General features: G+C 37.9%; 1 protein-coding gene across 1 annotated transcript in view; it reads right to left on the reverse strand.

Annotated features, from left to right (window-relative positions):
• LOC135436688 (sodium-coupled monocarboxylate transporter 2) overlaps positions 1-27,198 on the reverse strand; it is a 49,079-nt gene extending 21,881 nt beyond the window's left edge. Inside the window, exons 1-2 of the mRNA XM_064694375.1 lie at positions 27,005-27,198; positions 24,802-24,852 (exon numbers count right to left, since the gene is read on the reverse strand). The gene's annotated coding sequence lies outside the window, so the exon portion shown is untranslated. The remainder of the gene's footprint in view (positions 1-24,801; positions 24,853-27,004) is intronic.
• Between the last annotated feature and the right edge of the window lie 557 nt (positions 27,199-27,755).

Below are 27,755 nucleotides of genomic sequence, written 5' to 3' on the forward strand. Positions count from 1 at the left end.
CTCGCTGTAACATTAAATTTTCAACGCTCAATGTGGACAATAGACTAGAGCAAGATTTTAATTTCCCAGCTGGCTCAAAGTAGGGCGTTTTTCTTTATCAAGCTGGACCGCATTAACTCGTGAATTTTCCTGATCCTTTCATCAAAGGATATAAACTACTTTCTACTCATTTATTCTATTTAAGTTAAATATTGTTTAAATTGTATTAAAAACTAAAAAACTTTGAAGCTTTACCCCAATCATTTGCATATTTGTTTTGTTATGAAAGGTTTTTACCAATCGATAAACAATTTCGGAAAACTCTGAGCAATTCACAAGTTGGACAACAAATTCCTGAAACAATGAAAATGAAAACACAAAATGAAAACGTTGCTGTCGAAAACTCTCGACTGCGAGGTGCTCAGTTTTCAGTTTTCAGTTTTCCGAGCGGCCACAAACAGGCGGAAAAGCACCTTGTTAATTACGAGAACGGAAGTGGCCATGACAAAAATGTTTTCGGTGTCCTTCAGCGAGATTATCAGTAGTTCGGCTATTAAATTTCCCTTGCCTTTAATTTATGTTGAATTGCTCGCTTGTTGGTATAAGACGAATGCCAAATAAATGCAAAATTTGCAAAGAAATAAACAATATACTTGAAGTAGGCTTTGACTATAAGTTGGCTAAATATTGTTTTACGCCTGTTTAAAAGTTATGCTAGTTTTAATACCCTTCAAAATGGTATTAAAACTATGTCAAGAATGTTGATTTAGCTACTCAGTGCGTTCTTATGCCAGCTCATGAATCTTTATTATGGACTCTCATTCATTTGCACCAATATATATTATTTGTTTTACTCTTATTAAGTCTTAAATCAAATCTTATTAAAATCGAAGTACTATATCATGTAACTTTATAGAAAAAATTTGTCGAAGAATGAGCTTCACAATATTCCAAACTAATCTGTAAAACCGTAAGCTTTAGTTCTACAAAATAAGTCGACCTTTCAAAATTTTTAGGATATCTTAAGCAAACTCAGCAATTACGAACTTTACTATTCTCCTAACATATCTGGATTTCTATATTATATGGCTCCCATTGTAACAATCGTTCTGCAATAAGACTATAAGGGTATTCAATTTTCACTCTTTCTTGTTTTTCTTTGAATTATCGCAACATATTGAAGGCTGATTAGTTGATAAACTGAGTTGTGACAAATTACTAAAGCACTTTGCTGCCACTTTGTAAGTGCTCGGTAAATATACACTACTAATAAACAAATATTTGCATACAAACAATAAAAGACAAGGTGCACATACATTTCTATATATGTATGTACACATATAAGGGTATATTGACATATCTTAAGGGGCCTTAAACTTTCAACCCGAGCAGACAAGCCGTTTAGCATAGTTACTGGCAAAAAACAAGATTCTTGTTTTAATATGTGAGACAAAAAAAAAAAGGCGGCGCACTGAACCCTGACCACGTTCAAAGGGTAACCCCGTGTTAATGACCGTAAATAGAGGGCATTGCGTCTCGCTGTCTGGCCATAAATTTGCATTTAAGTGTCCGGCCAGGGGCTAAACAAACTATAATTTGTCTTGTATTTCATGTGACACAACAAAAGGACACTAATCATCGTTTAAAATTCTGTCACTGGAAACCCAACGCAACCTGCCCCAATCCTGTGCCAGTTCTCGTTGCTTTACTGAGACTAATTGAACTAATGAAATGTTTTGGTCCTGTTACAGGAGCTCTTGAGCGTGGAAAGCGCATGTCCAGGCAACATTTTGTTTTCCCTCTTCCTCGGCGTGTCAAGCGCTCAAATGAAAACCTCTTTCGGGCTCTTTTTGTTTGCACAAAGGCTGCCTTTTGGTTATAAATTAAATTGCAACATTTTGTCACCAAGGACTTGCTTTAAATGGATATTTATGCTTGCAGCTTTCGCTGTCCACAACAGGTGCGTGTTAAGATTGACATTTGCTTTATGAATTAGTAAATTGCATAAGCATTAAGTATTATTAAGCTCTATTTATAATTTTAGACGCTCTGCACTTGGGTATTATGTGCTTGTCATGAAATTTTAAATAGATTTCAGCACGTATGCACCCATAAACTATATTAATTGTTAATCAGAATCAAGCGAAGAGTATAGTCATGTTCGTCTGGCCAAATTATTGTCTTTTACTGGCTTTTAAGCTATCTTTATTCTTCATTTAAGGGTCAGCTTAATTTGAATATACTTTGAAAATTTTCGTTGAAAAATAAAACTTGTTTGTTATTTAATATATCCTTATCAATCTCACGATTGAGCAAACTCTCATCAACATCTGACTTTTACTTCGCATAGATTTTAATTTTTCTTTCAAATATTTCAATATCTTAATGGTTCTTAATTTCAATCTCAAGAATGTCACCAAAAGATACTATGCACACTCTATAAAATATTTTAAATGTATTTAGTAAAAATATAAATTTAATCGGCATTTGTTAAATGATTTAAAAATAATTAATATTCATTCAAGCGCAAAAATGTCACAAAATAATATTAGGTAAAAATGTTTTAATTAAAATGTATATTTGTTTTTTTTTTTTGTTTGAATTTTACGATTAGAATTCGAAATATGGCAATTTTTATAAATTATAACATTTTTAATAGGGGTATTCATATCTTTTTAATCTAATCAAAAGTAAGGTTCGCATTGACTTCGATTTTAAAGATGTACGAAAGAAAGTAAGATACGCATTTGAGTCTTGATTAAAGTATTGTATATATGCAAGGGTATATATATATCTTTTATATGGAAGGGTGTTTGGTATTCGGCACCCTCCCACGAATAGCTCTCGCTCGTAATTATCTGTCTGTCAATTTCAGTTTGTTTTACAGCCAGTCAACGTTTCGTTGGCGCTTGTCAATAGTTGGTAGCAATTTGCTTTGATGCACTTTTGCAATTAGGCTGCCCGTAAACGGATCCTTGCGACTAGCCATTAGATTTTCAATTAACTTTGATAGTGCGCTGGAGAGACCGGAAGGCGTCTGCCCCCTTGCCAGTTATTAAAACTTTAATTCATTTGACTTGATAAAAAAATTAGTTGGCTCAACGTTTTTCGTGTCATCTGCTGCTGCCGCTGCTGTTGCTGCTGGCCAATATGCAGATCGCGCCCCGTTACCTGTGCCAAGATAAGAGACAAAATGTTCTATGCAGCCACGACAGCTAAAAATGGCTAGTCAGCCATGTGGCAGGCTGTCCCCCCTTGGCCCACCCCCTTTTCGGCTGCATGTGGCAGCTGCACAAATTGTTTGCTGCCAGCTAAAACTTTGCTCGGGCTACAAAGTAATTTATTTAATTCTTGTCCACATTTTTTTTGTTGTTGGCATTTGGCTGCTGCTGCTGCTGCTGCTTAAATTGGCAACAGTTGCCCGACAGCACGTTGTCGCAGCATTGTTGTTAGATTCCATTTGAATTTATGCTAAATTGTTAGCTTAAAAATGCGTGTTATCCTTCTGGACGGGCGAGTTGTTGTTGTTGTTGCTGTTTTTGGGGCCCGAATTATAATTTCAAATGATTGTACAAATTATTTGCGTACAATCAGCTGTAATTAGCATATTTAATTATACTTATTTGGCATAAATATTCATGAGACACAAATTGCATTTAACATTTGGCAAAGTGTTGACAACTTAAGCACCAACAATTGAGTCGACTCGCAAAACTGTTGCTAATGATAAGCTTATCAAATGAAGTTTGCCCAAATGCGATTTGCGCTGAAAGTGTCGCAAACTTTTTTAGCTGACGGCCAGACTGCGCTTCCATAATTAATTCATTCATAGTTTAATTGATTGATTGATTAAGACAAATATAACCAGCTGCAATTACAAAAGTAGCTGGCAGATAAACAAACAGCGACAACAAATAAATAAACACTATCAATATGCAATTAATGTCGTAAATGAGCTACATCCACAATGTTTGCGTGTATCTATGTGTGTGTATCTGTATCTGTATCTGCATCTGCATCTGTATCTGTATCTGTATCTGCATCTGTTTATGTGTTGGGGCGCCGCATTCCCCTGCCTGGCGCTTAATTGACGGTAAAAAGCGTGCAATTAGCCAATTTCAATGCCACTTCGTGCGGCAGTTGAAAGCATCATTAACACCTACGCATGTGCAAAAACCAACAAATCAAATGTAACTCTGACTGCACTTGAGAATACCCTGCATTTTTGTCCTCGATTCGTACATTTTTTTTATGTAATAGCCTAATTCCACTGTACACATTTCTTACATTTTTTGGCGAATGTCACATGAAAACACATTTTTCACATTTTTAAAATATGTGACATTTTCAAAAAATGTGTTTATTCGCCCCGAAAATTCGTGTTTTTTGCGATGATTTATCGAATTTCATATCGATGTTATAAAAAATTCAAAAATTCGAAAGTATCATTAGCGGTAAAGATGGCCAAATACAAATGATGCCCCAACTTCGAGATCGTATTATTTGACTTTTTGATGGAAATCTTTTAGGTATAGGCAGGCAACGTATAATAAATTAAAGCATACTGATCAGCTGTTTATTTAAAGAAGCAGTACTTTTGCCACTCACATGTTACCGACAACGGACACTTGCCAGCGGAACACCAAAATGTGAAGTTTGAAAATGTCAAATTTTTTGAGCATGGTGGAATTGGCCTTGTGATCAAATTATGTTGTTTGTTATCAATTTAATATTTCCATAATCTTTGCATAAAAGAGTTTCTTTAAAAGTGAGCACGTTTTGGAAAGTTCTACCTCCGCATAAGTGAGCTTTTCCAGCATGACGTTATCAGCCTGCGTGGTTTGAACTACTAAGCGAAAGGTCACCGGTTCAAATTCAACAGCATTTTTAAATTTTCATAGTTTTCACTTGCGTTTCGGTTCCACTTGCATTTTGATCATTATACGGATATAAATGATTCGACTCCAATATACCCTCTTCTATTTAGCCAAGTTTAGAGGGTATGATAACCATGCCGTTCAAATAACTCATATGTTGCATTTGACAGTTGAGACATTCGCGTATATCAGTTGCACAAATTTATGTTCGCTTCCAGTTCAATTTATAATTAATGGCAATTAGCTGTCGATGCTAATGTGGAATGCAACAGTTGGCGGCGAGTGTTGCATTCCAAGGATTTCAATTGCAAATTGGCAGCGGCAGCCAAAACTTAAATTAATTTCGCCCCATCAATTAGGGGCTAGCCTGAAAGTAGGCAACGCGGACACGCACACGCACACACACACTCACACACACGCACACTCAGTATAAAGTTGTCGAGTGTAATTTGCGTTTCGCTTGGGACAGCAGCAACTTGTCATAATCAGAAGATTATGTTGCAACAGCAACAGCAGCAGCAACAAAGTCACTTAATAACTTGGAAAAGCGTAACAGCAATTACACAACAACACACAACAACACACAACGACACACAACAACAAAGTTTGACAACAGCAGCTTGTGTGGCAGCAACAACAAAGTCAGTTTGTGTTTATGCTAAAAACGTTGCACGTCTTGATTGACAGCAGCAGCAGCAACTACACTGGACTCTTGTGCCTGTGTGTGTGTGTTTGTGTGTTTGTGTGTGTTTGTGTGTTGACGGGAAACGGAAGTGGTTCTTGTTGTTTTTCTCAGGTCCCGTTTCGGTCACATCATATTTTACCCCAGCAGGGTGTTGTTTGCCGTTGTCGCCTGCTGTTCTTGTTATTTTTGCTGCTGCCGGGCGCCCTTTGGCATTTCCTTGGCCACGCCCACGATCTCGGTCGGGGGGGTCGAGGGGCGCCCGCATACGTAACGAATTCAAATGAAGTTGCCAGCAAAGTAAGTTAATTTGCATAGACTTCAGATTGTCGACATTTTAATTGTTGTTCACTCATTAAGACGCTTGTCTCTCTCAACTTCAAGTCCCAAAAACTTGCCAACAGCATAACCGAATTTTCCGGATTAAAATAAAAATAACAAGACAAAACAGAAAACAGAAAAAAAAACACTTGCACTAATAAACACAATTTCTGTCGGTGATTTACCCAAAATATTTGCCCAGCTCGCCTATAGACATTTCGTACACGCTTTTCGTTTTTTGAAGGTAACGCAACGCTTGCTCAAGTGCTACTAAAAGACCAGGCTAAATGTGGAATGTACTCGTTAATTTAGGAGAGTTCGATGTGCTATTTGGATCATGTGAATTACTTAGTTTATGCGTGACATAACGTGATATACTTGCAATAAGTTATACTTCAAAAAAAATATCTTGAACTACTATCATTGCTCAATTTTTCGTTATTGCGAGCTGAGATAAACTACTTGGTTTACGCAGTGCATAATCTGATATTGTTTGGTTGACAATTATTAAATATCCTAAACTATTTGAAGGTTACGCAACGCTTGCTCAACTTCTACTAAGAGGCCAGGCTAAATGTGGAATTAGTTCATGTGAATTACTTAGTTTATGTGTGGCATAACGTGATATACTTGGAAATAGTTATACTTCCAAAATATCTTGAGATACTTTCATTGCTCAATTTTTAGTTATTACGAGCTCGGATAAACTACTTGGTTTATGCAGTGCATAACCTGATATTGTTTGGCTAAAAATTGTTAATGATCCTTAATTATTTGAAGGTTACGCAACGCTTGCTTAACTTCTACTAACAGGCCAGACTAAATGTGGAATTAGTTCATGTGAATTACTTAGTTTATGCGTGGCATAACGTGATATACTTGGAAATAGTTATACTTCCAAAATATCTTGAGCTACTTTCATTGCTCAACTTTTAGTTATTGCAAGCTCAGATAAATTGCTTGGTTTATGCAGTGTATAATCTGATATTAATTGGCTGATAATTATTAATCAACTAATGTATTTTTGTCTCGGGGATAACTCGATTCATGTGCTGCCTATTAAGAAGCTAATACGAACGAAATCTGTAATCAACCCTTATAATGAATTCTAAATGAATTGTGATCAAACTGATCACGTAGCTGACAAGTTGTAAACGCCTTTTTAAACGATCAGAAAAAAAACGGACTATAGTCTAATTAAAAACATAGTGCGAGCTATTTTGAGCACATGACACCAAATAATATTGCGTTATGAGTTGACGTATGAACGCGAGCTGAATCACCAAAAATTAATGTCGACCTGCGCCACTTGCGCTAAATGCTAAATGGAATAAACGACAACTGTTCAAATAGGCGGCCAATATGACTATGGTAATCGCTGACTAAATCGATCGATTCGAATCTCTTACAATAGCTTAAACAATGGGCACTCACGTGTTTAAAGAGTTATTTGTGATATCTGGTACTTTTGGGGTTTTTCCTTTCAGATTAATACGCACTCGGGTGTCTGTTAGTCGACCTTACGGTTACAAATTGAAAATGGAATGACGCTGACGGAATTCCAGTTCCGTATTTATAAGATGCCTAGGGCTTTATGGTGCCTCCGGCGTCGGCCGACTCGCGTAATTTACGGTGAAAATATTTATACAAATATGTATATACAAATATGTATGTGTTAGGCAGTGCGACAGCTGATTTTAGCAGCTGTGTTTTTGCTGGTGAACAATCTTTATGCCTTTTATGATTCTGCATTAGGCATTCAGTTCCTCGGAATCTTACCAGACAACTGGCAAATGTTTGCCCATCTATGAAATCATAAAAAACAGCATTTAATCTCGCATCATTTGCATGTAACCACACATCAACCTAGAGCTGATAAAGCTGATAGACAACTGAGTCTCAAATGCAACGGAAGTGTTTTTTTTTTCCTCATCACACACCAGGTGTGCTGTTGCCCCCATAAAGTATACGCAGCGTTATCGCAGATTACTCGGAAGACTCGCTAGACTTATCTCAGCGGGTGGCTCATTAATCTCGGATGAGAAATGTGCTGGCCCAGCACCAGACTCTGATTCGGAGCCCTGCACACATCCTTCATGTGGCAATCCGTTTTGTTCGATGAATTGCTGCAGCTCTGTAAAATATTGGATTAGCTGCGGGCTGAGTCGGAGCTCTCGCAAATGCATGCTCGCAGCATAATTCATGAGCCGCACTTCAGCTTATCGTAAAATAATGAGCCATAATTTCATTTGAAACAAAAGTTGCAACTCCATAATTTTAAGTAATACGCTCGTTTTTATTTTGCAACTGCCAACTTCATAAATTTTCATTAGTAACACACTGTACACAAGCCAAAATATGGTTGTTGTCGTTGTTTTTGCTTTTTTTTGGGCGGACAGCTTAAGGCAGCCTAAGCCAAATTCCACATCGAATTTATGGGCCAACTCTCGAGTTAGGCCAAAGTTTTGAGTTTATTAAAATTAACGTTGCGCTAAAAGGTTTTTGCATTTGCCATTTTTGATTTCAACTTAAAAACAGGACACCCTGTTACGTCAACTCATAAGCAAATAAGAATACACAGTCGCCACCTGCTGCTGGCCAGAAAATAAACAAGAGAGTGCTCGAATGGGGAGTGCTCGACCTGGAGATACCCTGAATCGCCAACTAGCCTTTGCAAATATTCTAGCTTTATTCTTCCTTAGAAACACAGTTTGGAGAATGCGTTTTTGATTTACTTCAGTCTTTATTGTCCGATCTTTAGAGCTTAGATATGGCTTACAAAATAAATTTCCTGCTCTTCAAAATTACTTTTCTTTGTTTTCCAATTTCGGGCGGTGCGGGTATTCAAAAACAAAAATATTTTTAATGCGTATATGTATATGTGAGAAAATACGATGCGGGAATGTTAAGCTCACTTGGATCCTTTTAAGTTTTCGACATCAGGATATGGCTAGATCGGCACAGCTTGTCATCCTGATCGGCTGTTACATACACTTGCACAAATACAGTATACCCTCCTACCTAAGCATATGCATTTGGTTTGGGGTACAGACATCACAGAAAGCAACAAAAGACAGCAGCTGTTGCGTCGCCTGCGTCATAAGTTGGCAACATGAAGCCGTCACATGCACACAAATCGCTTGAATTACTAGTAGCAGAAAATGTTCTCTTAAATGTTTTGCCAAAATAATAAGAGTTACTGAAAGCCAACTCTCTAAATATTTAATTTAAATAATCGGAAACTGATCTCACCTAACTGCTGCAGCATTGTCTTTTGGCTAGCGCAAAAACTTATACTTTTTTTTTTAGATAAGCTTTGGAGGTTGCGCAGTACGCTATACTATTGCGGAATTCTGCTTCCATAAAAAAAAATTGAATTATGACTGTGACATTTAGCAGCTTTGAGATTTACACAAATGAATGTTTCTGCGGTGAAACGCTATAAAGATAAGCCCGGTAGGCTACTTGTAAACATTCTAGTTAAATATTTATATACTGCTTATCTAAGTTAGTTTTTGCCAACTCTGTCGAACGTAATAAAATTAATATTTTTTACTGTTGTACAAACTTATTATCGTGTGCTACCTCAATACTCATTGTCAATATCGATTACGGATTGTAAAAATGTTAAGTTTTCTGTAGATATATAACACAAGTGAGAGGCTCTAGTTGGGAGCTCCCGACTAGGGGGTCCCCTGAACCAACACCAAATACGGCTCGTTTGCTTTAGCAGTAATAAAGTAAATTGACAAACAAAGAAATAGTTTCCTCAAGAACATACACACAGCACAGAATGCAATACAATCGTAATTGCAATGCTATTAATAGAATTCAATAAAGACGCGCGTGAATGTGTGTGAGTACATGTATACAGAAATTCTTGCAATTTGCGCTGGCTGCCGCAAACACGTGGTCAACCTCTATACCTTTTCTTTAATAACTTTTGTTTTTCTTAACCAATCTTGATGAAATTTCAAACAGTAGATCTTATTGTACTACAGAATATTTGTATATTCTCAAAAAGTCAATTACACTTAAAATGTGGCTTCAATTGGTCGGCAGTACAAATTAGTTTATTCAATTGATTAATAGCTATATAGTGGTAGCGGGTAGGGAGGTGGCGATAGCTATAAAATGAAAGATACTTGATATATGTATACTATTCTAGAAGCTACATGTCCAGTTTGGTGGCTCTAGCTCTTATAAATTACGAGATTTGCTCAAGTAACAGTGTGTCGATATCGATTTTTATCGATTACTTGAAAAGTAATCTAGCTCGGGTCGGAGATGGCTTCTTCTGCCTGTAACATACATTTGCACAAATACATTACACTCCTTTTACCCATTAGTAATGGGTTCAGGGTATAAAAAGGTAATGAAATTTTGCAGAAAAACTCTATAAGTTGAATAGGAATAAAAAATTGTGTATCGATCGATTGAAATTAGAATTAGTATCTTACGACTATACGGCTCACGTGGCGTCTAATCGCGAAAGTCGAGCTCTTAATTGGCTTGGCAGGTTGTTTGTTTAAGCTGCTATTAAACTGCAAACTTGTTTCTACTTGTTTTATAATTGTGTTCAATTTTGGATATTCAGCTAAAGAGCTATCTATAGATTTTAATATATAATATAAATTTTTAATGGGTCTGTTCAATTTATCTAAAAGGCAGAAGAAATCATGTTTGACATTATATTCAGGCTGAGTGTCGATTAGATCTAGCCATGTCCATCTGTTCTTATAATTGATGAAGTCGATCTCAGAGACTTGGTATTTGAACATAGTTGAACATAAATGGTCCCGTTAAATTGAAATTGTAATCATGTTTTTATTGGAGGTGAAACCTTGGTATCTTTAGTATTTGTGTATCTATAGTTACAGCTTGAAAATACCATATCATTGATAGACTTGATATTTTGAAAATAGTTTTTCCACTTTGAGCGATTAATGGTACAGTTAAATCCTAAATAACGTTCTTTTTCTATTTGATATAAAATCTTGGTGATCTTTAGTATTTATACAAAGTTAATCATCAAGGCATTTCCCATGTTATGTGGCCAAGGGAAATATGTCTTTGTGTGTAAAAGGAAGCTAAAATGATTTCAAAGGTAGCTCAGCTTTGGGTTTAGGGTATCTTATAGTCAGGCACACCCGCCTAGAGCACTCCAACTCTGTTATTACTCATATTTGAACTCTACGAAAATACACGAATAAGTTAATTAAATTTGTGTAAATGTTTATTTTAATTGGAATATGCTGCATTTGAAAGCATGATTAAAAATGCATGAGCCTGCAAAAAAGTGCAAGTTCTTTGTTGCAGCGCTTGGCGGAGCAGAAGTGTGGGCAAGGGGCGGGGATGGGCTGGTCAGCTGGTCAGCATAAAAGCCGAGTGAATGCGTATTTTTATAAAACCTCACAAATCAATTTGCAATTTTGCCCTCTCATTGTGCATATTGAAAAGGCAATGAAAATGTTTTTATAACAATAGTTTCTGCTGCGGTTTCTATTTATTTACCATAAAACAACAGCAAGAGGCAACAAATGAAACTAATTGTGCGCACTTTTTGCCCTCCGTCCGTTTTGGCCATCATTGTTGGCTGGCTAACAAGAGCAGCATTAAATATTATAGAATTTGCGTTAAGTCCGGCAACTGTCGCCGTTTTGTACATAATGCTGATATAAACAAATAAGAGGTACTAGTCGGGAGCTCCCGACTAGGGGATACCCTGAACCTTCTTCTTCCAACTGGCAATAGGTATAAAATGAAACATACTTGATATGTATATACTATTCTAGAAGCTACATGTCAAGTTTGGTGATTAGATTATTATTACCGAGATTGCCCAAAAAACAGATTTTCGATATCGATTTGTATCGATGACTTGGAAACGGGGCAAGCTATCGAATATCGGAAACAAACTCGATCTGCGCGGGGACTAGGAGGACCTACAGCTAAAATTTCAGTCTCTTCTTATAGGTCCTGAGCTCCTTGCGTTCATACATACTGGCGGACGGACGGACAGATAGACGGACATGGCTAGATCGACTCGGCTATTGATGCTGATCAAGAAAATATATAGTAGTTTATAGGGTTGGAGATGCTTCCTTCTGCCTATTACATACATTTGCACAAATACATTATGCCCTTTTACCCATTTTCAATGGGTGCAGGGTATAAAAAACATGAACCACAAGTGGGATTTATTCAGTGTGATGTGCTTAACTGGGAGTTATCCTGCATAAAGTTTTTTAATCGAATAATTCATATGCAAACCCTTTCATTTTGGCCATTTTGTTGGAACAGGGTATAGAAAAAAAGGAAACAAAACTATTCCATTTGTTATTTGCATTTGGCTAATTGTGCACAATGTGAAACTCTTCGTTTATACGCAATTTCATGCGTTTAACAATTTTGTTTACCATTCTATTTCAAGCGTATTTAAATTCATTAGCCAATTAAATAGAATTGTTTTGGCAAACGTTTTATGTGCATTTAAATGCAGTCGACCAATTAGACGGAATGCTCCACTCGTTAAAAGCGAGCAAGGGGAAGGGGTGGGGGGAGGGGAAGGGGTGTGGCTGTGGCCTGAAGTGGTTTCGGCCAGGCGTTAAAAGATTTATGAAATGCCATTAAAAAATTAACACATGATTCTGTTAACTACGCGCCAGCTGCGGCTGCGATCTCTGCTAACTCTGGTCGCGGCTGGCACTTACCTTTAATTAAATAATTTATGCTAATTTTCTGCAACGTCGTTAATTAAATTTTAACTGCTCGCAGTGGGGCGGCGTCTCACCATCATACAGCAACTTCAACTTTTGTGGATGACTAGTTGCCATGCTATGACGTTGTTCTGTTTAAACGTCTTTGTCGAGCTTCTTGTTTGTGCTCAATTGTTGCTGTTATTATCATTGGCAGCTGTTTAATTAGGCACCACAAAAGAACAATCCGGCCAGCGAAAGTTCCCCCCAAAGGTTGTTCAATCAGAAATGGAGAGTGCCAAATATTTGAACTTGTCTGTCGCATATCGAAACGCGTTGTCTGCACGCGTCGGTATTTATAGACTATAGACTATAGACGTGTTCAGAGCACGAACAATTCAGGTTAGCTAAAAAAATATAGCTGATAATGTGCATTTTGTACAAAGACAGGCATATAATTGCGTTTGCATGCTTGCCACAGATTGATATTTCACATTTAATTAACTTTGAACCTAAACAAACAAATATCTAACGTGTGTCAAGAGTTATGGGTGTGGGTTGGACTTATATAAGGTGAGTGTGCGTGTGTGTATGTGTGTGTGTGTGTGTGTCAATCACATTGCGATAACAACCACGCTTGACGCTAATTGCAAGAGTTACGAACATTCATATCACATCATCCCACAGCGGATGTCATATGAAAAAAGGCGAACTATTTATTTTAAATGCACTTGATTTTCTATCTCTTCGAATGAAATTAAACAAAACACAAATTGAGACAATGATGGCACTCCCAAGTGACATTGTCTCCCAACAAGAACAACAACAATAAACAATCGACTATTTTTGTTGAGTGACTTTATCTACAGTCTGTCATCGCATATCAGCGTGTTTTTTCGCGTGTAGAATGTCACACTCGCCATTGAAAAGATGTGTATAAATTGTATTTTGCAGATAAAAAAAACCAAAACAAACAAACAATAATAAAAATGTTAAAAACTCATCACGTGAATTGCTAAAAGCATTTTGACTGCCAGCCTGTAATTATTACGTGCCCAATTTTCAATTGTTGAATTTTATGATTCCACAATTAGAAAACAAATTTTTTAATGTAGAAATTTGATAGTTTGACTAGTTTTTAAGAGTCTTGACAAAAGTCCAATTAGTTGTAAAGATCGTAGATTGATGTGCTCAGGAGTTGCAAACAAATAATTTCTGCGAAATTTAATTAAGTTAATTGATTTAATTATCTTGAATTGCCAAACATTTTAGTTTGCGGCGCACATTAATAAAACAAATTGCCCGACAAAGTTTACATGACAAAAAAGCAATATATTAATCATGCGCCATAAATTATTTCAATAATGCTTTGCAAAATAATTGTTTCTCAAATTGAAGTCGACGTTTTTCTAATAAAAAAATCAGCATTCAATCAATCATCTTTCAAACATGCGATTATTTTGTGTAGAAAATAAACTTGATCGGGTTATAATATTTGAATATCACATAAGAGACATTCGATTTCGATCAGAGGTTTATATTTAACAGAAATGCGATGAACGGTACGAAGTTGGGTTAAAGTATCCGTATCCCTTTTTACTGTAAATTAAAACCTTTGAAATAATATATGCAAGCAAATACATTATTAAATGCACCTGTCATTAAGAAATCGATTGAACAGCTGCGGTTATAATTTCACTCGCAGCTTGTGTGTGTGCCAGGGCCTTGCAGGGCTTCCAAATTGAGCAGATTTATTTTATTAACAAATTGAATTCTCATGTTTGCTTGTTATTTGGCCTGGGCAGTCGACTCGTATGGGCTGTCAAAAATTCCATACGCGTCGCCAAAGGCATTTCAACGGCGAACCACTTACAGCCACCGCCAATGCCACTGCAAATGCAACTGTCACAGCCATTGGTAGTGCAATGCCACACCAATGACTGCGAGCCCAAAACCCTCGCCACTGTCGAGGCTAACAAAGTGCGGACAACCGCCGTCGCACAGTGGTCGCTTTTCATTGTTTCACAGGGTCTTGACTCTGAAATTTACAAATCATATCTTGACATTCTCTATTTAAGTGCATTCTTACAGCAGAAGGTGCTTGACAAACACAACAAAGCACTTGAAGTCTGCAAGCATTACATAAATTCATTAAAATCGCATAGAAAGGCGTTAGTCGCAAGATAGCGTGCGAGTGAAATAAAGAGACAGCTCTTTTATAAATAATGACTGCCTCGATAATACTAGACATTTTGAAAATCACATAGAAAGGCACTCTCCTTGCTCTCGTTTATGCGTATTATGTGCATTCTTACAGCAGAAGTTGCACATGCATGTGTTTGACAAACTCAACAAAACACATGAAGTCTGCAAGCATTACATAAATTCATGAAAATCGCATAGATAGGCGTTAGCTGCAAGACAGCGTGAGAGTGAGTTAAAGAGACAACTCTCTTATAGATAAATACAAAGCCTCAATGATGCTTGACATTTTGAAAATCGCATAGAGGCACTCCGCTTGCTCTCGTTTATGCGTATTACGTGCATTCTTACAGCAGACGATGTTTTACAAACTCAAAAAAACACATGAAGCTTGCAAGCAAGCATTACATAAATTCATGAAAATCGCATAGAAAGGCGTTAGTTGCAAGACAGCGTGAGAGTGAGTTAAAGAGACAGCTCTTTTACTGACAATGACATAGCCTCAATGATGCTTGACATTTTTGAAAATCGCATAGAAAGGCACTCCGCTTGCTCTCGCTTATGCTGTTACAAATATTTTCAGCGTCCACTGTGCGTGGTGCATTTGCCGGGGTTAAATTGCACTTGACTGATTTTTATTGTGACAAGCGCACGCTGTTCAGCAAATTAAATGCCCCGGCCACAATAATAATAACAACAACAAGAACAGCAGCAACAACAACAATAATAATAACAAGTACTGTGCTACTATGTGCCGCACTGACAAGCAATTAAATGCGTGTTGCAAATGTGGCCAAGAGCATCAGAAGCAGCAGCAAAAAAAAAAAAAAAAAATTGGTAATTGCTGCAGGATTTTATTGCGGCTCAAGCTGTGTGTGTGTGTTATCCTGGCTCTTGCACGCCCCTCGCTGATTCAATTGACGTTGGACTATATGAAATTGTAATTTGCCATTCGTTATTAATTTTTTTTAATGCCTCCATATTGAAATATTCGAAAGATACGACTGATAAACGTGGCGTGCAGCGCTATTTATTGCTCTATTTAAAGTCCATTAAGTTTTAATAAGCGCAAATGAAATTAACTGGTTAAATATTCAGCTGATTCAATTCTCAACCTAATGTTATTTGCTTCGAGTAAAACCTTGTGCCTGTTTCACATAATTAATCCACTATTTTTAACAGCGTTTGCAGGGCTTTAGAGTATGGTATTTAGTTGGGCCATATAATAAAAAAAAATATAAAAGTCATTTAACGCATGGCAGGGATTATGGTCACATTAAGAATGTAATTAATTTAAATGCATTAAAAACGCAGTGCACCACAAAGAAAATAAATAACAGCGCAACAGCCACCACTGAAAACTATCAGTGGTATTTTAAAGTGAAAATTAAAAAAAAAAATATCATATAAATAATTAAATAGCAACAATAATGCAACATCGCCACCTTTTTACTCGCAACAGCAAAGGGGCACGCCCTCTTCCTGTCGCTGCCAGCTGATTATTTATTTTTATTTATTTATTTTCTCGAATATATGTACTGACCGGGCCTACTGGCAGGCCAAGTTTTGTCTGCCAAGCAGCCAACGGCCAACAAGTACAACACAGCCACACACAGATTGACATAAATAAAATGGGCAACTGTGTGCTGTGTGTTCTGTGTGTGCGGCTCTGCCGGCCGCCTGGCGAAGGAGCATGAAAACGATTTTAATCCAGTCTGCGAAACTGAAAGAATGCACAATTTTCGACGCACCGAAGCCGAAATACTATATCAAATGCACCTCAAAATATATATATATCAAAAAGTTTCGAATCACAAAATTTGTTTCTACAGCAAAGTTCTTAAATATGATAATTAACAATAAATAATAAGTAATAATGTGAAGTTGGCCCGTTAATGTTGATTTTTATTCTCTTAATATTGTTTATTCCCAAAAAAAATAAGTACCCGACTCTATTAATAGCATATCTTGCTCTATGATTACAAATGTTTAACTCCTTGTTGAAGCTTTATCTTGTTGGGAATTGCAAGCGTCAAGCAACGTTAGAGTAAAGCGAGCCAGTTTAGCCGGACAGTTGGGTCTGGGTTCGAAACCCAGCCGGATTTTTTTTAATAGTTTGGAATGGGAATAGAATAGAAATCAAAAGAAATATATTTTTCTTCTATTTTTAAAATTTAAATATTGCCGTACTCAGTTTAGCTTTTTCGCGACAAAAGACTGAGCATAGTTAATGGCACCAACTGTTTGTTAGAGTAAGCTAAATAATATTTTCTTGGCTGGCCAAAGGGCAGACAGAGCCCAGCTATGTAAGCCGCGCCGTTGTGGTAAAAGCAAAACGAAATCCGAGAATGAAATTTATCTGCTGCGATTTATGGTGCACAGCGAGCGAAGGGTGTGGCAGCCTCGTTGAGTTCATAAATAGCAATGTTGCATGCACTCGACGCAGACCGCACACTTAAGGCCCCCAGTTCAACTTCAGCTTCGAATCGACTCAGACTCAGCCCCAGCCCCAGTGCAGGCTCTAATTTTTATGAGAATCTTGCGTGCCAAGCATGGCTACAAGGCGTTGCCGTCATGTCGACGACAGCGCCGCACTTGTGCTCAGTCAGCGGCAGGACTGCTTTCAGCTTGGTGGCATATTATGCTGGCAAAATATGCGAAACTACTTTATCAAAATGCAAAATGCAAACACCCAACAGTGCGTACTGCATATTACACATACGCCACGTGCGCGGCTTTCCAAAATTAGCTCTCGCACAAAAATGTCGACTGCAGTCGGCGAACGCCGCCTACAATAGCTTGTGCCAAGTAATACGCAATAGCTGGGCTGCCCGACTGAAAAACTACCCTGTAAACAGTTTCGAGACAGCTTTTTACATTTTAATAAGATATATTTTTCGAGCAATTTTTATAGAGCTATATAAAAAAATGAAAAAAAATATATAAAAAAAAATATATATATATAAATATAAAATAATAGTCGGATGTTGGTAAGATATGGTTCATCTATAAGGAGCATTGTTAAGGTAATAAATGAGGGGTTTGTTCAAGATAATTTTCAAAGCAAAAAAATTGTTTAAACAAGAACTTAATTTTCTACAGATGGTTCTTATGACAGCCCTATGATAGAGTAGCCCGATCCGTACGTACTACCTGCAACAGAAAGACGAAACTAGACGAAATCCATCCTAAAACTGAGAAATTAGTTTGCAAAGAGACAAACAGGCGGACATGAGTATATCAACTTCTCTCTTGATACTGATCTAGAACTTATTTGTTCTCTTTCGATGCGTTACATGTTTCATGACCCAACTGAAATACCCTCTTTAAGAAGGGTATCCAAAAAACAAAATAGTGTGGAGAAGAGCTACAATCGGCCTTTGTTGTTGTGTGTTGCTAACAAGCAATTCAATTAGTTGCCGGCAGCAGCAGCAACAACAATTGCAATTGCAATCATCTGCCTAGTCACATAAAGCAAAGCCAATGCGAGCCTGATAACTTCGCTGGCGAACTTTTGCACAAAACTATCCTGCTGCTTTTTGTTGCTTCTTGTTGCCGTTGAGGCGCACTCCAAGAAGCCGAGCGGCAGGTCTGGGTTTCAGCTGAAAGGAAAGGAAAGCCAGCAAGGCGAACAGGAATGGAAAATCGTCGCTGTCCCAGTTGCTTGTTTGATTTGGCTGGCTGGTTCGTTGGCTTCTTGGCTTGTTGGCTTGTTGGCGTGTTGGCCAACAAATTGCAGCCACAAGAAACGGTTTTTTTTTTTTTTTGGCTTCCGACTTGTTTGTCAGTCCTAGCTTGCAGCTTTCATTGATTACTTTGTTATGGATTTGCTACGGCTGATTTGGTTTCGACAATTTCTGCACAACCCTCGGCCAATTTCTATAGATTACAGCAACTGCAACCACAACAACAGCTGCAGCCTCTGATTGCGGCAATCGTAAAATGGCGCCAAAAGTTTGCACAATTTTATATTCAATATACACACTCAGGACCCCCCTTTTGGGCATCAATGCTATTTCGCGTCGACAATTGCAAAGGATATGCAAGACTATTGAATCGAAATAGTTGCATCAATTCGGCTATGATACGTAATGCCACAAAATGTATGAAAATGCATTCAAATTGTTATCGAGCAACAAATTTGCTTCTATGCTTTTTCAAATGTCGTTCCTAAATAAATAATTCGACCATAAAACGCGCAATTAAAATGCAAACCATGCGGCGATTTATGATTAGAGACGCGCTACAATTTCGTGCACGTTCCCGACTTGGACTTCAAAAAACTTTTAACTAACTGCTGTGTGTGTGTGTGGCAGGAAAGGGGAGGGGGAGGCGGGGAGTCGGAGGGGGTTTCCCAAGTGGCGCATGGAATAATTCAGCGAGCCGGAATATATATAATCGTGTTTGGAGTGCACTTCAAAAAAAGACTTGAACTTAATGCGAATTTTTGAAATAAATACAAAATGTACAACTATTAACAAGTATAAATATTTGGCAATCTTCAGATATTAGGAAAGAATTTAGAATTTGTGGAAATTAAAACTCCATGTGTTCATAATTTCTTGGAAAAACATCAACAACAATGCGACATATGAGTGTGAGAATGTTGAGAATGTGATGTCTTGAGTCAGCGTTGATTATGTATCTGAGCGTCGAACTAGCAAAAGAGAGGTCGCTGGTTTGATTATTTCTTATGAATGTTTCTTATTATTATATTATAATTAATTATCTTTGTTTTTTTTTATATATATGCTCGGTAGTTCCCAAGGCTAAGCAGCGACTTAATTAGCGTGAAGTTTTTGGAAAAATACATGTTTTTCAAATATAAATAGGTAAGAAGTTTTATATTCTTTGCAATTGAGGCGAGATAATATAAAATAATGGCAATGCATAGAGCTATGCCTGAAGTTGGAGTGAATAAAAAAACAAAAAACTTTCGTTTCACCAAAATGTTTAACATTATTCCTTATATTATATATTTTTGTATTTAGTTTTTTTGTTCAGTGCATGAGTGCACTCAGAGATATAGCTGGACTAAAGAATGGGGAGGGGGGGGGGGGTTGCTTAAGCCAAATGGCTGTGGCTCAACTTTGTCCAAATGTAGTTGAAATGACAGCCAACAACAGGCCGAAGCAGAGGATGCACCTTGTACGCCTTCCTTGTCTCTGGTCTGTTGTCTGTTGTCGTCGTATTTATCACTGCTGTCTGCGCGAGCTGCAGGTAAGTGGGCGTGGCCTGTGTTCTGGCCGGAACTTGACGCAGGTCTGGTAACAAGGTGCAAGCGGGCGTTTTTTTAATTTGTGAATCGCTGGCGTTTCCTAATGTTGTTGTTGCAGCAACAAATGCATGGGAACAGGTTAAGCTGCAAGACGCCCTTTGAGTGTGTGAGAGAGTGTGTGTGTGAGTGTGCTCTGTAGTTCAATGCCCGCCAATACGAATGCAGCGCTTGTGAATGCATTTTTATTGAATTGCATTGATAATTGCTGGGAACATGCATGTTGCATGTTGCATGTGGCATGTGGCATGTTTGTTGTTTTACAGTTGTTCGGCTGTTTGTTTGTTTGTTCGATTGTAATTCGATTTCTGTTTGCATGTTTGCACTAAATGCGCTGCTATTTGGCCGAATCGATTCGCAATTCAATTTGGGTCATATGCAATCAATCAGCGAACTCTTTCAGCAGTCGTTGAACTTTGTGCGATTTTTGCGATTTTTCTATTGATTAGTCAGAAGTGGCTGGCATTGGGCTTCGCATTGGCGACACGTTCGCACTAATGAACTTTTTCGAAACTAGTTTTATTTTACGACACTTGAATTTGCATTATGTGTTAAACAATCCATCAACAAACAGCATCATCAAAGCACCGACTTGCCCCGTAATTAATTATCTAACTAACTATGATATGGCAGATTTTTTTAGCGGCTCATTTTAGGTACATTTATGACCTTAGAGGCGGGCAGCGCTGTGGAACGCGTTTCAAATTAATTGCAATTAGAAGTCTTTTTGTGTGTTTCAATTACAGCAGGTAATATACAAAAACAACAAACTACTTGACCAACGTGTTAATGCCAAATGCTTTTGACATCATTTGCGGCTCGGACGCAGGGCGAATCAAGAAATTGACAGCAACAATTTGCAGTGAACTAATTGTTTGTCACGCGAACGCGCTGAACACGTGATGTTGTTGTTGAATCCACTGCAAGGGGTGAATTGGGTTTGTGAGAATATATGTAACTGCTCAAAGAAAGCATCTCTGATCCAATAGCTATGTCCGTCTGTCCGTCTCTATAATCCGTCTATGGAATACTAAAGCTAGAGGCTTGAAATGTATATTTTAGTATATCCAAAGTAAGACTAGTTCATAATTTTCTCCTATATCCACTTATTTACAGAATAATATCTATAGATAGATAAATATGGCGTAGGTTGTGCATGTTCAATAGGCATGTTTAATCCCTGAAATGTTTATAAGGATCTTTTTTCATTTAGTTACTTTAATTGTTAAATAGCTTTTAAGGTCGTTTAGTTATAAGTCGCCAGTTTTTTAGCAATATATATAAATTTGTTAATTTATATGGTCTTTAATTTATATGATCTGGCTATAAACAGCGAAGTTATTGAAGAACATATTTCCCATAAGGAAAGAAGCAGCACAGCCTTCATAAAGTTTATGTGCCTATTGATGTTTTATGTACATATGTAATAGCCTAATTCCACTATGCTCGAAAAATGTTACATTTGCAAACTTCACATTTTGGTGTTCCATTGGCAAGTGTCGGTTGTTGGTAAAATGTTAGTGGCAAAGGGAAAAAAAATAGCTGAACGATTGTAAATTGCCTCTTGGTTCTCGGCCGAGGGTATCTTCTAGTCGGGCACACCCGACTAGAGCACTTTTGCTTGTTGTTGTTTTTGTGCTTGTTGCTAGTTGCTTGTGTGCTGCCAACCTTTGCCGTGCTTGAAGTGCCATGCAAATTGAGTACTTAGCAAATTGTAGTAATTAAAAAACGCGCACGCAAAGTCGCTAGGTACGAAAAAGCGCGCGCGTTTTGCCAGCGACTTTTTTGTGTTTTTTTCCAAACCAACAAAAATGAATGAATGAACGAATGCATGAACATTCATTGTACGTTTTGGTTCAAAAAAGGAAACATATAATCATTTTGTAAAAGCCAGCCATTATATGTAAATATATATCAATTCAGTATCAATTCGTTTTAATTTTAGCTAAATATTATTATTGAATTTTATGATTCCGGCTTAAAGGGCGCTGGCTGTGTGTTTTTTTTAATAGTTATATCAAACAACTTTGTATGCAACAACTTTTTTATATTCGAGCTAAAAAGTGCCTATAAAATGATTAATTTTATGACGCAACCCTCTTGTTCGATATCGGGATCAAAGTTTGTAGGTCCGAAGTTTAAGAACTCCGATCTGCTTTCAACTTATACTTACAGCTATATATAAGGACTTATTGAATATTAGGCGATTTTGTGAAATCCAACCAAACTTGTGGAAAATTGGCGGAAATAAGTAGCATGTGAATGCTTTTTAAGACCATTTTTTTTTTAGTTTTTGTTACTTAAAGCAATTACAAATTGGAATTTAATTTTCAGCATTTCTGTTCTTGACAAGAAAAAATGATGAAGTCGAGATTACCCGACTAGCAAATACCCTGAACTTTCTTCTCACAAAACCAAAAGTAATTCGGGCAATGCGCTCGCTTTTACTTCACCTATTAACTTAGTAAAGGGGTATAACTAGCATCATAGAAAAATATATTCCACCTGCTGGGATCGAACTCGAGCCTCCATCAACGGAGCGAACTAATTACCATCGCTTTGTATCTAATCTATATCTATTTATAACTTCTGTGTATCTTAACCGATCTTCATGAAACACGAAAAATAACTGCCTTTAGGATAGTGGCTGCAGTTCCAGTTGGAATTTATGTTTTATGTGTATGTTGGTTTTGGAATCGATTTTTATCCATTGCATGGAATATGGGGCAAGTAATTGATCATTTCAAATAAAGCTTGCTTAAAAGTTCTCTAGTTCTTAAAGGTTAAGAGATCGACGCATTCATACATACCGACAAATCGACACGGCTATTGATGCTGATCAAGAATATACATATATACTTTATGGGGTCGGAGATGCTTCCGTCTGCCTGTTGCATTTGCATATACCCGTTATACCCTTATTTTCCATATGTTCGGATTGTAAAAAATAAATGGTAATAAAATATTATCATTAAAAATACTTTGTACAAGCGTGGAGAATGGCAGCAAATTTTTGGGAAATGTGATTTACCTCTGCTGTGGGAATTTAACGTGAAAAACATTTTTTTCATTCAAAACTGTCCAGAAGGCTTAACAACATCCTGATAAGGCAATTAAAAATAAATATAGGAAATAAGATTGTTTATTTTTGAGAGTGCTTGACTTTCAAATACCCTATATTCGAGTAATAATAATAAATAATACTAATAAATGGGTAAAAAAACAAATAGTACATATTTACATTGGCATGGATTCAGAAAAATAATATCAGATATATGAATAAAAATTCGGACTAGACAAACATTTGGCCGTCTTTTGAGCCTATCTTACCTACTTTATAAAGGAGGGTATAATATAGGGTATATAAAACCATTCGGTGGTTAATTTAAAAAATGCCACAATATGAACATCAATATTTTATGCAATTTATGCATTCAATTGAAAGCTCATAAATATTTATGCCTAATGAATGATGGTGTGAGTGTCTGTATTTGGTTGGATCCTTTCTGCTGCTGCTGTGGTATCCTGTCGCGGTTGCCCCCCTCTCTCTTTTGGCGGCTGCTGTCATATTTACATAAAGGTTAATCCTGCTTTGACAAACTGACAGGCCGACAGTGTTGGGCACGCACATTTAATTGGTCAATGTCACATAGTTTGACAGCGGACCGTTATAGTTAATGCGGCTCATTTAAGGCGCGTTGCGTAAGCCTCGACTCAAATACATCTTTGAGGTTGCACAAGAATCTAAATTCGTTGCATACTATAAAGCGTGCTAATGTATTAAGGTGCCTCTGCTGGCAAACATAATAAGTAAGTAGGGATGCTGCAGTCGGGTTGCATCGACTGCGCAATACTCTGCCACAGCTTATTAACTTGACAGGTGAACAAAGGCGAAGTTTTCGGATCGATCTTTAGGAGTTACTTTAGCTCATAAACTGTGTATGGATCATCTATTTTTATATAAGTTTTAACACTCTATTTGAAGAGACGTACATCAAAGCGTATATTGCACAAAACCAATATACTATTTTCACTAAAAAAAACTAAGCGAGAAAATTTAAATGTAGATTTATGCAAATGTTCCGGCTCGCATCCTGTCGACCCTCAGTCGCATTTCTGCATGCGCTCTATGTCGATGTGTTAGTAAACCCGCTAGTCAAAGTTCTCTATAAACTATGTTCCATCACCCCGCACTCCCGCCCCTGTGCTTTGTCGTGTCATTCTCTGCCCACGGGCTGTCTGCTTGTCAGTTGGCTGCCGCTGCTGCAGACGCTGCTGCTGTTGCTGCGCTGCTGCTGTTTCTGTCGCTGCTGCTGTTGCTGCGCTGCTGCTGTTGCTGCGCTGCTGCTGTTTCTGTCGCTGCTGCTGTCTCTTGTCTGTGTATTGAGTGTATTGCATTTAATATTTATTTGCTTTTATTTCTGTTTTTTGCCCCATCTTTCTTTTTCGTTGCGCACATTTTTCTTTCCTTCGGCGAGGAGCGCCAGCGTCAGGTGGAAGAGGAAAATTAAAAATGCAATTGCGATTAAAATTGCATGACAAACGCATTGCAAAATGTTTCATGCTTAGCAGCAGATGCCATGAACGAACCCCCCCTTCACTACCACCCACCCTTTGTCTGCATGTGCATATGTGTGTGTGTGTGTGTGCAGCTCCGGATGCCTTGAATAAATTTGCAAAAGTGTCGCATGTTAAATGATTCACCCAATGCTCTAAGTGAGATTTCCCAATAGTTTCGCCAATGGCACATCATTAATTCACACTTACCTTTAATCAAATTCCAGTTTTAAATTAACACAATTTTGGCGTTGACTGCGTCTGACAAAAAAGAGGATATATTTGGTTTTTTTTTATTTGATTGATCAATTAGCGCTGCGCACATACAAATATTTTAAGCCACTTTTTGTTGACTGTCATCTAAAAATATATTTTCAATTTCACCAGACGGCAAATTGTACCAAATTGTTCAAACAACAATTTCAACTATTTGCTTCTAATATAGAAAAATAATGCAATATATTGTTATTAGTATTTATGTATTTATGTATCGGTCGGCCGTCTGCCAGGCTGTGAGCACAGCTGCGGCAACGATTTCCTGTGCCAACGGCCGCCACACGCGACACGCCCACCACACCAAGCACTGTCGCCCCCTCGCCGTCTGCTTTGTGACGAGTCACACAAATGCAATAAGTGATGATGAACAGAGAGCACAAAGAGCACAAGAAACAAGAAGCAAGAAACGAACAGCAAAAAAGGCAATCGCAATGACCGCAAATTATGTGACAGGCACAAAGTCTATGCAAGGCGCCGTTCGGCAGGCAGCCAGGCAGGGTCGGTAAAGGGGGGGGGGGCTTGATTACCCCCTCCCTGACCACGTGACCGGCTAGTGGTACGCTAATGCGACCGGCGTTGTACAGAATTTCGACGTTTTAGTGCGCGGTTTTGTTTTGATTTCGGTTTCGTTTTCTGTTTTATTTTTTTAATTCTTGTTTTCTGTTTATTTTTGATTATTTTTTGCTGTTTTTTTCGTTGTTTTTTTGTACTTTATTACGTTGGCTATTTTTGCGCACTGGTCGCTTGTGAGCGGCTGAATGTCAAATGATTTGCCACCAAAATGTTTATGCTTTATTTATAATGTCACTAATTAATTTTCTCTATGAATTTTCTGGGCAATTGTGCGGCCAAAAACTGATGCTAATGCGATTGCGGCCGCGGTCCGCGGTCCGCCCGGCTAAACAAGCGATAATAATTTGCGGAAACAGACGCCCTTAGCAATTGACAGACTTTTTGTTGTCGCTGTTGTTGTTGTTGTTGTTGTTGTTGTTGCCGTTGCACAGTTATTATTATTAATTAAACGTGCTGTTTTTAAATAGTTGTGCGCATTGTCAGGTAAACAAATATACACACATACATATACCGTTACCCGCGCTCGCCCTACTGTGCGCCACACATATGTAGACCGGGAAATAGAAGAGACCTCGAACCAGTCACAAGTTCAACTTTTAGACGTGTGGACTACGCATACTTGATTTGTAAAACAGAATTTATAAATGGAATAATTATGATAACGCTGTAAGAGATTCATTTTGTTGTTGTCTTTGGACCCGTTCAGGTTGCTCATGTGACATATTTAGCCAAAAAAAAAAAACATATATTAGTTAGTTGATCTGGTCAAAATATTTCAAACACGTTCTGCATTGCTAAATTATGCTAAATATTAACAAAAGAATAATTAATTCCGTTTCTTGCGCTTCTTTCACTTGTATTTAAGAATTTTTAAAAGATTTGGTATTTCTAGCATATTGAGGCATAACATTTAAATATTTTATATCAAAGGCTTGTCAAAAGTTATTTAAAGCCAGATCGACATAAATATGTTAAGTTAATTTGCATTTTTTTTTTTGTTTTTCCGACATCCGTACAAAAGTCTGTTTGACCCTCGCGCTTACGATATTTTTAGAAACGTTTTTAGGTATTTTATTTTATGAAAAATTTTCCACGGTTCAAATATTATTGAAAAAACATACTGAATTAATTTGCATTTATGGAAATTTTATCTTTTTTTTTCTGTAGAAAAGTGTGACCCTCGCATCGGCGCACAAATTCGTTAGGTGCTTTTTCTTTAGGTATTTTATTTTATGGAAAATTTCCCACTGCAGTTTCTTATTTTGGGCACACAATTTGAAGAAAACAGAATTTGATTAGTTGGCCGCCAACTTTTCCATGGCTAACGTGGGGCTGTTGAAGGGGCGACCTTTGGGTTTTAAAATGTTTGTCACGTAGCCTGCCGTTGAACATATGTAATTAGACGAGGAGGTCATGATTATTTGGCCCACGCCCACGCCCACGCTTATGTAATGATTCGATTTCCCAGTTTGTTTTAAGCATTGGTAGCGAAAATTAGTCTGCTAACAGATCGCGTGATTCTAATTTGCAGCTCTGCTGCTCGCTTTAACATATGTTAGCTTACATTTGTAATCAATTTTAGAAATCAGATGAGCAAATGTATTTACATTTTAGGTGGCACGCGGACTTTTTAAACAGTTTCGGTTTTGTATTTCTCTCGCGATATTTAAATGTTGTTGTTGTTGTTGTTGCTGTTTTTTTGTTTATTTGCTATTTTCACTTTTGTGATCGGACTGAAGCGCGCTGCGTCTTGCGTCTGCGAGTGCCACGACGGGTTTGTTGTCATCGGCGTCTGCGGCTGCCTCTTGGGCGGCGTTTTTGTTGGCTCGATCTCGCTCGCGGTCGAATCGGCGGCGTCGTCGTCGTCGTCAGGTGCGGCTAAAGGCCGTTACGTTAACGTTTGTCGTCGTCGTCGTCGGAAGGTTCGTGTGACGCCTGCTGCGACTGTGACTGCGATTGCCACGTCGACGGCGCAGTCAGCGTCGCAGTTGTCAGATTTTATTGTACAATAAATGACTGCACATCTTGGCACCAAAGGCAAATATGTACAGTGCGCTCGGTCTATGAATTAGCTGGCGAGCCGGTTTTTGGGCCGTCTGCTCTGCCCCGCCCAGCCCCGCCCAGACTGTGGCTGAACCTGGACTGCGGACTACAGCCACAGTCAGTGCCGGCTCTAACATGAGCAATAGGCTTAACAGCCGGAATGGCAATCGGCGGCTGCCCTTTGGACAATTAAGCAAATCGACAGAGTCAAGTGCATGACATGTGCGAGTCGCGGGCTTATTGGAATATTTTGTTGCACATTTTTATTTTCA

The sequence above is a fragment of the Drosophila montana genome, unplaced genomic scaffold (assembly GCF_035044405.1).
Source record: "Drosophila montana isolate Dmon_TW-CO22-7 unplaced genomic scaffold, ASM3504440v1 contig_3733_1, whole genome shotgun sequence".
Lineage (NCBI taxonomy): Eukaryota > Metazoa > Arthropoda > Insecta > Diptera > Drosophilidae > Drosophila > Drosophila montana.